Raw genomic sequence first — 11,216 nt, forward strand, 5'->3', positions numbered from 1 at the left:
CTATCTATTGCCTTTGTTGTGTAAACAGACACTCCCTGCCAGACACTAGCTGGCTGCACAGGCTACTGGAGATAGGTTGCCTCTTTCTTGCATTAAGAGCCTCTCCATTGTGTAAACAGACACTCTGCTGCAGGCTATGGGAGACGTGATTGCCTCATTAAGAGCATCTTTATTGCGCTTTGACCACTGTCATATATGTGTTCCATCGTTAAGCGAACGGTTAAGTGGCGCACACCTGTACTGCTTTCTGCACTTCTAACTTTGGAAAATACCAAAATCCGTGAAAAAAATAAAACCGTGCCAAAAATAAAAATAAGGCTTTGGTCAATCACCTATGCTGAGTTCTTTGTTACATGTATTTTTTTTCCCTTGTACCTCACCACTGGAATGCTGACACATTTATCCAAATCAGCAGATGCTAATCTCATTCTGTTCTTCTATATCCTCTTTCTCCATCGTACCCTCCATATAATAACAGGCCTGCTCATTCTTCATCTGTCATATTTTAGTATCTCTTGTCCTCTGTAGCATCCTCCCCCTATCTCTGACTTGCAGAGTTCTAATTGCCTCCCTGCCTATCAAGCTGTCCTAATTCCTTATATCTTTCTCCACTGCCCTGCTTCCATTAAAAGTCTCTGCCATTCTGCCCTTCATCTTTCTCCCTTGATTTGAATACCTACATGACTGGCTAAATGCATTTTTTTTTTAAGTCCAGAAATTTAAAAGAAATTTTTTACAAGGGCACAGAAGGGAATAAGCTTCCACATTAAAATTATGCATGCTGAAAAGTTGGCAGGGTTTCTGAAGTGCAATTGTCGACCAGCTAGAACAGCTGTTCCCAAACTTTTTAGCACTGGGACTCACTTCTTTAAAATGATACTCTATTGGGACCCACCTAGGTTTACGAGACTTAAAAAAAGAGATCTAGAATGAAATAATATTTTTATTAACATGTGATAATAACCAGAAAAAAAAAAACATTCAAACATTTTATCTCCCTGTATTTACACAAGCTTGCAAACTGCAGAAACTGAGTTCCTTGCAAACTGTGGGAGCTGAGCTCTTTGCAGGGCAATTTGCAACCAACTGATATTTGAATAGCTTCAGATAACAAGCTTGAATAGCTTCAGATAACAGTTAGTTATCTGATCTTTCCTTCACCAGTATTTTCATTGGAGGCCCTGCTTGGGGCTTTGTGATGCACCAAAAATCAGGTCGCAACCCACCAATGGGTCCCAACATACAGTTTAGGAACCACTGATTCAGAAATTTACCATTAAGGCCCTGAATGAAGATGCTGAAGCAAGACCAAAGTTCAAATAAGCAAACAAACCATGAAACCTTCTGACTTAAGAACCCAGAATGATAATATGGTGGACTTTAAAGAACAGCGTATTGCAATAAGGGCAAGAGTGAATTTTGGTCATTCAGGATTGTCAGCAAGAATAAGGTATAGGGCGCTTGTGCCTTTAATATTTCAGAGCAGTGCAGAGGCTGGATTTGGCCTCCATGGGGTGGCACACATCCTCGCACCAGTCCTGCTGAGTCCCAAGTCATTGCAGACATGCCTTATGGCATGTTTGTGACAGTCCTGGGCCAGCGCATGGGCCTTGTGTCAGCCCAAAGAGCACTTGGGATTTTGCTCTTACTCACATTCGCTTTCGGGGGTGGGTAAGGGTGGAATACTCCTGGCTGTCTTTTACTTCAACTGTTTTTACTGTGTATTCACAAGTTTGTTTTAACTTGTGTATTGTTGTGTATTGACCTCTGGTAAGAATCCAAGATCCGAGACCCGCTCAAGTACATGGCTTCTGCAAAGCACAGATGGCCAGGACACGTCATCCACCAAACAGACGACCGATGGAGTACCAGAATCATGCACTGGATCCCATACCCCGTCAAAAGAACCGGAGGCCAACCAGCTACTTGCTGGTCAGATACCTTTTCCAGGTCATTTAAACAGGGACTGCTGCACTGGACAACAGTCGCACTAGACCAAAAAACATGGAGCGAGTGTGGGCCACATTGGAAAGATTGCCAATGTGGATGGACCATCAGTGTTTTGTATGTGTTGCTTTTTTACCTATGCTTAAAAACCTATGGGTTTTTAAAAATTGCTATATGTTAGTACTTGCTGTGCTGGCTTTCATTGTTCATTTGATAATTTTATGTATTAAGTTTTGTAAGCTGCTTTGAACTTTGAGTAAGGAAGGGTATAATTGTTTTTAATAAAATAAACTTTGCAGAAGATTTAGGTGTTTAATTTCAGGGTCACCGTGGCAGAGAGGATGGTGATCAGCTCTCTGTCTTTTAGCAGATGGTACAACCAGTGTGCCAACTAGGATTAGCAAAGGGCACTCCAGCACTCAACCATTATTCCCTCTGCAAAACAGGCGATTCTGACTGAATCACAATGCAAGTCATGCCATGCTTTCAGCCTCAAGACTGCTTCATTCAGCTTCATTGAAATTCTTCTCTAGCATATTCATCTGAAAGTTCTTTCCTCCATACGCCCCCACAGAACACGCTTTAATTAAGGTTAGATGCAACGAGAGTAATTAATAATCTGAAGATTAATTGCTAAATCATGATTAGGAGATGGCGATTAGAAAAGGTTATAAATTAAGTCTTAACTGCAAAAGCGGCCAGTGATTAGCTATACTTTGGGTTTTAAAGAAAGGATAAAAAGGGAAGTAAATAAAGTTTGGGGTACAGTAGTTGATAAGGATGGCTCTAGTGTGATAACAGGCTACAGGACTATGAATACTGCATTGGGAAATTGACTATAGCAACATAGAAACTGATTCTGGGATGTTAGAGAAGGGAAAATGAAAAGTTAAAATGTCTAGACTTGAATATAGACCTGAAACCTCTACACCGGATCCATTCCAATAATTCTATTGCCTTGTCAAAACCGAGTTCTTGATATAATCCTGAACAGCCTCTCGTAACTGTTGTGCCCCACAGCTCCAGGTTGGCCCTGATGAGGCTGATACCTCACAGGGTTGTTGTAAAAAAGAGGTAGGGGAAATAAGACTGGTGGGGGTGGGCAGCAAAAAGGCAGGGGTGGGCACCTGAGCACTGCTGCACGTGACAGCACTGTTCCTAATATAGGGGCATTCCCAGAGCTCAGTTCCCACCACAACTATCCCTAAGTTACACCCCTGTGGGGTTGTTGTCTTTAGGAGACACTAGAAAAATGGTTGGCAACCTTCAGTCTCGAAAGACTATGGTATAAGCCTACAGAACCTGGTATTCCCAGGCGGTCTCCCATCCAAGTACTAACCAGGCCTGACCCTGCTTAGCTTCTGAGATCAGACGAGATCAGGCATGTGCAGGGTAACAGTTGAAATGACTGCTGAAAAAAAATCATTTTCAGCTACCACTAAAACCCCAATAGAGGCCCAGATGTAGCCCATTTGGAAGGGAGTTCCATATATCAGGGCCACAACAAAGAAAGCTCTTCTATGTGTTGTCACCAACTAAACATCAGAAGGCAGAACTCTGTACAAGAGGCCCTTGATCTTGAAAAAAATCTTGAGAAGATCTCAAGGAGCATTTTGACAGTTTGATATGGGGGGGGGGGAGACAGTTCTTTAAGCACCTTGGTCCATTTAGGGCTGTAACAGCTTGATCCTAAACAAATTTTCTAGCACTGATGCAACTTGGAGTCCCCAAGATGGTGGGGCAAGTCTGGAAGCTGGCACAAATGATTTTCCATTTATTTCCATGGGCCATTACTAATGTCTGATGTGGAAAATTGACCCACTCCAGACAACTTTGTGAAAAACAAGTAAAATTGGTAATTGGACACAATTACTGCAACCCCTCCCCGTTGGACACATGCTATATAGGCGATTCTTCCTTCCCCCCCTGCATGGCGCTGGCGCTGCCTTCTGCTCGTGAAGAGGCCACTGTCTCTCCTGCAACCTCCATTGCCCCCACCTCCCTGCTCATAGCTGTGCCAAGCCCCCCTCCGCCCTGAATGCACCTACACAGTATTCATGGATAATGAGAACAGAGTCGCAGATAACAAGAGATAAGTGGCAATTCTGCCCCTCGCGGATAAACTAATTCGCGGATAGTGAATTTGCGTATAAAGTGAACTAACTATATAGGATTGCAGCCTTACGACGCAATCCTATTAAGGATTGGGCCAGTGCACAGTGCCCTTTGCAAAAGCGAAAGGCACTTCCACTGTCACAAAATGGCTGCCAATGGAGTGCACAGAGTTCCTTTGGTGGTCGTTTTAGGTGTGCTGTCACACAAGGCGGCAGCACTCCAGGACTGTTGATGAAGCTGCCCACACCCACTGGAGTAGGTAAGGCAGTGGTGGGGGTTGGTGGAGGCAAAACAGTCAGGGAGAGGGCATGATGGAGGGTGGGGAGAGGTTGCTGACGGGGGTAGATCTGGTGGCGAAGGCATGCTTTAAATCAGTGTTTCTCAAACAGTGGGGTGGGACCCACTAGGTGGGTCGCAAGCCAATTTCAGGTGGCTCCCCCTTCATCTCAATATTTTATTTTTTATATATTAGACTTGATGCTGCCATGGTACGTGACTGCATTTGGGGAAATGTTGGAGATCTGTATTTTGAACAGGCTACTATATACCATAGATCAGCCATTTTCAACCAGTGTGCCGTGGCACACTGGTGTGCCGCGGATGGTCCACAGGTGTGCCTCAGGAGTTTGAGGGGGGTCATTTATTAGTAGGGCAATTGGGGGATTTGAGCCCCCAACCAGCAGCATGGTGGGCCTTGTCAGTTGTCAAAATACTGATGGTGTGCCTTGGAAATTCTAGCACCTTGTCAGTGTGCCATGAGATGAAAAAGGCCAAAATCACTGCTGCAGATACTCACCTATAAGTCGATCACACAGATAAGTCGAGGGCAGGTTTTGAGCCAAAAATCATGGAATTTTCTATGACCCTTGGATAAGTCGGGGGTTAAACTTAGGGGGGTGTCTGACTATAGTTTTGTCTGATTTTACCTGAGGCCAGATCCTGAAAAATAACCTACCACTAATTGTTACCTAAGAACTGTAGTCTCTAATTTATTAAAAACATAGTAAAATCATAAGATACATTTTTATTCTTTTTTAAATTCTGGTCTTCACCACCGTTTTGTAAACACTATCAGAGTAAGTGCACTATAAACTACATACCAGTAAAACAGTGGTTCCCAACCTGGTATTCATGTACTCCCAGGGACACTCAACAGGACCTTTAGGGGTACTTGATAAAGAATGGAATAATGGCAAAAAAGGCAGGTTGTGCTCCAGAATGCCTCGCAAGGCAGGAATGCCTTGCAAGAACCAGCAAGGCAGGAAGGGAGGTAGCTAGTTGGCTTTGAAAGCCCCACCAATAGCTAGTTTTTGGTCATCAATTCATGTATGAACCAGTGATTGAAAAGCAGCACAGTAAAAAAGCTGAAACATAATATGGAAAGTGATCAATCACCCAGAATTTCTCAGCACACTTCTGGTGCAAAACAGTGCAAAGGCAGAGCCTTCTGTTCTTCAAACATATGAAAAGAGAAAGTATGTGATGAATACATGAAGTCTGGGCTTTCATATGGAGGAGATGAGGGCTTGTATTATTAATTACAAACATGTTGCTAATATGAAGGGTACAATTTATGTAAATGGGCTGCCAAGGGATATGCAAGTGAAAAAGGTTGGGAACCACTGCAGGAGATCCATGAATCAAATCCACCTTTAAGGTGTCTGGTATGTTAAGCCAGAAGTTCTACATATAACATACAACCCATAACATATAACTGGGAGTGTGCAATTCAATTCACAGCAGAGATGCAGCTGCATATATTTGCAGCCTTTTTACTCAGAAGTAGACCCACTGCTTTCCATGGGAGTTATTCTTAAATAATGGTGCACTGAATTGTAGCCTGTGCCTTTATTTCAAATGGAAATACCCATCCTGGTGTTGAAAAAAAGAAACCTCTACCAAATGCATGCCTACATTTGCAAAAAGGAACCAGGTTGCGGGAGAATAAAAGGTTAACTTTGGCTGGAATTTCCCAGGAAAGTTACTATAGAAACAAATGACCTTTAGCAAGAACTAAACCAAAACGAAATGACCTTTAGCTTTAGCAAGAACTGAAACTTTTCAGAGTTGAAAGGCTCTGCCCTCTGATTGACCTAGAGATAAGGCAAAGTGAGAATTGGAGCTTGATTACTTGGCAAAAATTTTACTATAGACGAGTATCTATGGTATATGCTTTTAGCAATGATAATGGAACTTACTCTTGGGTAACTGTGGCAAGGATTACAGCCTAGGATTGTTAACAATTTTCCTACCTGATGACATCACTTCTGGTCATGACAAAAGTTCCAGTGAGTCCTGACAGTGTTTCATTCTAAAAAGTGGGTCCTGGTGCTAAAAGTGTGTGAACCACTGCTCTAGATCCTATATCCTCCAGTAGCAGGCTCCCTGTTCCCTTTCTCTTCTTGGACCTGGGCTAGTGAAATTGCTAGTGGAGAACCCAGGAGACCCATTGCAAGTCAGGAGGCTTATGCAGGGATAAGGGCATTTAAATCCCCTTTTCCTACTGAAGCTTTCCAGTCTCTCCCCCACCCCATTGGATGCAACATGTCAGTTTTGGGGGAGAGGACAGGATTGAGCTCTTAGGTTAAGAAGGATGCAGTTCACCTGTGAGGCCCTGGAACCTAAGAAGAGCTTTTAAGAGGCCATAGCCATACAAAGTTGAGAATGGCTTCAATTGAGTTCCCTGGTTGTTAGACTCATTGTATTTAACAGGGCTTACTTCCAGGTAGATGTGCCTAGGACTGCCCTGCAATTTAACCTGTTCCTTACTATATTCCTCAGTGTGTGCAGTTTGGTGTGAATGCTTTTAGGTGGCACTTTTTCCTCACTGACTCTGATCTACCCTCTTCATTTCACAGGTGACCACTTAATCAAAGACCTCTTTATAAAATCCAATTCCCTCCATTCCCTCCCTATATATTGCTGAAGCTCTTTCCTGCCGTTTATTTATCTTGCAGTAGTCTGTCCTCCCCAGATTTAAAGCACAAGGGCAATTATTCTTTTGCTTAGACAAACACTTGGGGGGGGGGGGGAAATCATTCTTCTATAAATAATGTGTTATCAATAGTTCACAGAAGCAGCTGCAGTGTATGAAATAGCAGGAGGTGCTCTACGTGGTACCTGGTTGTTCACATGCCTGCAAACGCACTAGATAGGATGCCTTCGTTCCCCACTCAGACTGTCATCCTATGCACACTTATAGTGCAATCCTATGCAATCTTTACTTCGAAGAAGTAAGCCTCTTTGAGTTCAATGGGAATTACTCCCAGGTAAGTGTGTATAGTAGTGGTGCTCAAAGTGGTGGGTTGTGATCCACCATAGCAAGTAAAAAAGGACCATTTGCCCTACTGGGGAGGGTCTGCGGGCCTTGGAGAGGATCTGGCCTTTGGGTCATCATGGGGGCGATGTGTTGGCCTTCTGCACCGGGTAATCCTAGTGATGCCATCCCCCCCCCATAATGAAACAAAATTCAGTGGCAAATGGAGATGTGCGAAATATTCCAGAGATAGTTTTCTAATCTTAACACAACTCATTTGGCTTCCTGAAACATTGCCAAGGCCTTCCAAGACTGCCCTAAACCCCACTTTAGAAATTTGATGGCAATACTATTTGCCATGAAATTGTACTATTGCAATAATTAAGTGCACTTAAGTGCATAATTAAGAATTGATGGATTTCTGTTTCAATTCCATCTGAAAGTTCCTGTGATTTCTAATCTGCTCACTTCCACTAAAAATCTCTAGTTTTTTTCCAGCACTCCAAAGTATTGTTAATACATATTTTTGTTTTGTTTTTTTAAATCATGTTTCAAGAATTTTTATGTATTTCCTACCAAAACAGTGAATTTTTTTCCCAAAGTATGCATTTAAATAGGTATTTTTATGCAAACGTGCACAATAGATGGAATGTCTAGAGATTTATGTTACAGGGGAGCCCCATATCTGCAGATCCCATATCTATGGATTGTTATCTGCAGATCGCCCCCCCCCCCCGCCTGTCCCTTTGGGAGGCGATGGGAGCTTCCCCAGGTTTCCTAATGCCTTATTAGGAACCATCACTTCTGGTTACTCCGTGAAACCAGAAGTCATATGATTTGAGCTATACAGCTCAATCTGAGCCCAGCGCAAGCCGGGGCAGATGTCTCAGGCCTCTATAGAGCTCAGAAGCCCATTCAGTGGCTAGGCGAGCAGAGCTCGAACTGCAGAGACAGGCATTTGCCCTCATTCGCAGTTTCAGCTATTCATGGGAGGTTCTGGAACGGAACTCCCGCTGATAAGGAGGCACGCCTGTATATTCATTTGATCCAGTGGGGGAGAGAGAGAGAGAGGCTCCAGTTCTGTGTATTCTGCCATGAATTTTGTCAAGAAAGGAATTTGCTAAATATTCCTGTGCACAGTATTTTCTTTCAGTCCCGGTATTCTGTTCAATTATTCTTCTATTAAAACGTGTTTCTTGGTTCAAATATATAAAATTTAACTCAATTTAAACAAAACAAAACAAAAATGGCTGTTGTATTAGTTAGTACACCCAAATGATAAATTGCTTTGTTTGTTAACAACCATATTCTAGTTGGATCATATACTCATGTAATTAATTCAGGTAATTGTTACCAGCCTAAATAGATGAGACATATATCAGTGCTAAATGAGTTTCATAAAACACAAATTAATCAGCTGAATAACTGATCCAAAACATTTTGCCACTCTGCTGAGCTGTGAAGAGTTGTGGGCTTTTTCTGATGTTGATGAACTGTGTAGAACAGTTCTTTTGTGTCCATTAACAGTTAAAATATGCATATGAATTCTGTATAGAGTTACAAAACGTAGCCCAAAAAAGTAAGGCTGCAACCCTAACCACACTTTCCTGAGAGTAAGCCCCACTGAACAAAATAGGACTTACTTCTGAGTAGACCAGGTTAGGATTGTGTCCTAAGAGTGTGAAAGGTAGTCCTCCAAACTAGCTTAGGGTGCAATCCTAACCCCTTATGTCAGCGCGTTCTAGCACTGGCATAGCAGGGCCAATGGGACATGTGCTGCATCCTGCAGTTCGATGTCACTCTTGGAGGCCTCCTCAAAGGAAGGGAATGTTTGTTCTCTTACCTCGGAACTGCATTGCCCTTATGTCAGTGCTTTTCCAGCACTGACATAAGGGGTTAGGATTGCGCCCATATATAGAGGGCCCTTGGTATCCAAGACTCCCCACGGATACTGAAATCCATGGGGGCCGCAGGACTGCGCCACAAAAAATTCCTGCTTCCAGATGCAATGGGAAGGCACTTATTGTGCACGCAGGTGACTTCTGGTTGCCAGGGATGGGAACTTGAGTCAGGTATCTTGAGCCTGAGTTGCAAAAACTTGTGTTTGTGTACACTTGAGTCAGGCATGTCACTGACTCAAGCACTAACTTGAGTTTGACCCACTGACTCAAAAATGTGTCTCCATGTGTGTGACTCGAGTCTGCCTGTGTCTGAGTACGCTTGCTTACTTTTTTTGGTGCTTGAAACATCTGATGGGGCCATAATTCAGACCAGGAGAGCAGCAGCAGGAAAGTTCCAGCCAAGAAGGAGGGAAGCGTTAATATTTTGCATTGAGCAGGAGGCAGAGGGAGCAAGGTGGGCTATCTTGTCCAACTCTGAAAAAATCCAATGATCATTGAACCAAGGATGGGTGATATTTTTATTTCCCCTCTGGATGAGAGAGGGCAGAAGAAGGAGACTGGGGGGTTCTTGCCTTAAAATTTGCTGGAGGGGAAAAAACAGAGGCAAGAAAGCCAAGAAGTGGTTCCTCACAGCTGCAGCCAGTTCCTCATGGGAAGAAACCTGGGAGGGAAGAAGTTGCCTTATTGAATGACAGGCATTAGAACTTCTGCTTCTGAGTAGAGCTGCAAAGGATGGAATCATACTCTTAACATAAGCATCCCAGCTGCTGACTCTTCTCCCACTGGTCACTTCTGTCCCCGTCCCCCCCCGCTGTCCATCCCACCGCCTCCTGCCTTGCTAAGCTTGAACGCCTCCCAATCGCTTTTGATCCATGTCCTGATGTGCCTGATCCAGAAGCCACTCACCCAAATCAAAATGGCTTGAGATTTTCATGGGGTGAGTCAGCAAAGGATACCCATTAAGACTCGTGCATGAGTCGGGTTGCAGGGGTGGAGACTTGGGACTCAACTCAAGTCCCTTTGTGGTGCCAAGTTCCCATCCCTGCTAGTTGCATCCTCTGAGGCCCTCCAGCTGCGAGCTCGGCCTCCATCAATGGAAATGAATGGAAGCTGTGTTGGCCGTGAATGGAAATGAATGGAAGCCGTGATGAATGCTTGGTTTATACACTTACAATTTCAGCAGTCCTCAAGCTGTTGTTGCCCCTTCCCCATACTCATAAGATGGCATGTCAGATGGGTATTCCATGAGGACACCTGTACACTTTTCCTTTGGAGGTGGGAAAGAATTCACAGAAATCAGGCCCCCACATAGATCATCCACCTCTCACATGTTATATTACGCATGTATGGAAGGGACGGATGCACACCTGTACTTCCACTTCACAAAGAGGGTTGCAGGACTGGTAAGTCTATGAGCCTGTTCTTTAAAGGCAGTTGGCATTGCTAGGGGGCGCAGGGGGTGCGGAATGCACCAGGTGACACACGCAGGGGAGTGACACCTGTACTTGCCAAAATTTTATAATCTTTATATTTTTGAATAATACCATCATGTTATATATCAATTGATGTATAATTTCATGAAAAATGCAATGAAACAAACCATGCTGAAATATCTCTATTCTATCAAAATGGTTGCCAACCTTCAGTCTCAAAAGACTATGGTATAAGCCTACAGCACCCAGTATTCCCAGGCGGTCTCCCATCCAAGTACTAACCAGGCCTGACCTTGCTTAGCTTCGAGATCAGACGAGATCGGGCATGTGCAGGGTAACAGTTGCTGCAAACATTATAGCCAAAACCCAGTTGGGACGGGGTGATGGTACAGTACTTTTAGGGCCTGAAATTCTTGAAGTGTAGTATGTGTGAGAGAGAGCATTGAAACAAGAGTGGAACCACAGTGAGGGGGTGGGATAAGAACTTTGCGGTTCCCAAACTTACCATGGTCACCGCGGACTTCTTCCATGGTGGCCAATTCTTTTCAGGCCTTCCAGGCACTG

At 43.8% G+C, this 11,216-nt stretch overlaps 2 pseudogenes; both read right to left on the reverse strand.

Annotated features, from left to right (window-relative positions):
* Nucleotides 1-3,237: 3,237 nt before the first annotated feature.
* Nucleotides 3,238-3,356, reverse strand: LOC136656330 (5S ribosomal RNA; annotated as a pseudogene).
* A 7,529-nt stretch (nucleotides 3,357-10,885) lies between these two features.
* Nucleotides 10,886-11,004, reverse strand: LOC136656242 (5S ribosomal RNA; annotated as a pseudogene).
* Nucleotides 11,005-11,216: the final 212 nt, after the last annotated feature.

This window comes from Tiliqua scincoides, chromosome 6, assembly GCF_035046505.1.
Source record: "Tiliqua scincoides isolate rTilSci1 chromosome 6, rTilSci1.hap2, whole genome shotgun sequence".
Taxonomy (NCBI): domain Eukaryota; kingdom Metazoa; phylum Chordata; class Lepidosauria; order Squamata; family Scincidae; genus Tiliqua; species Tiliqua scincoides.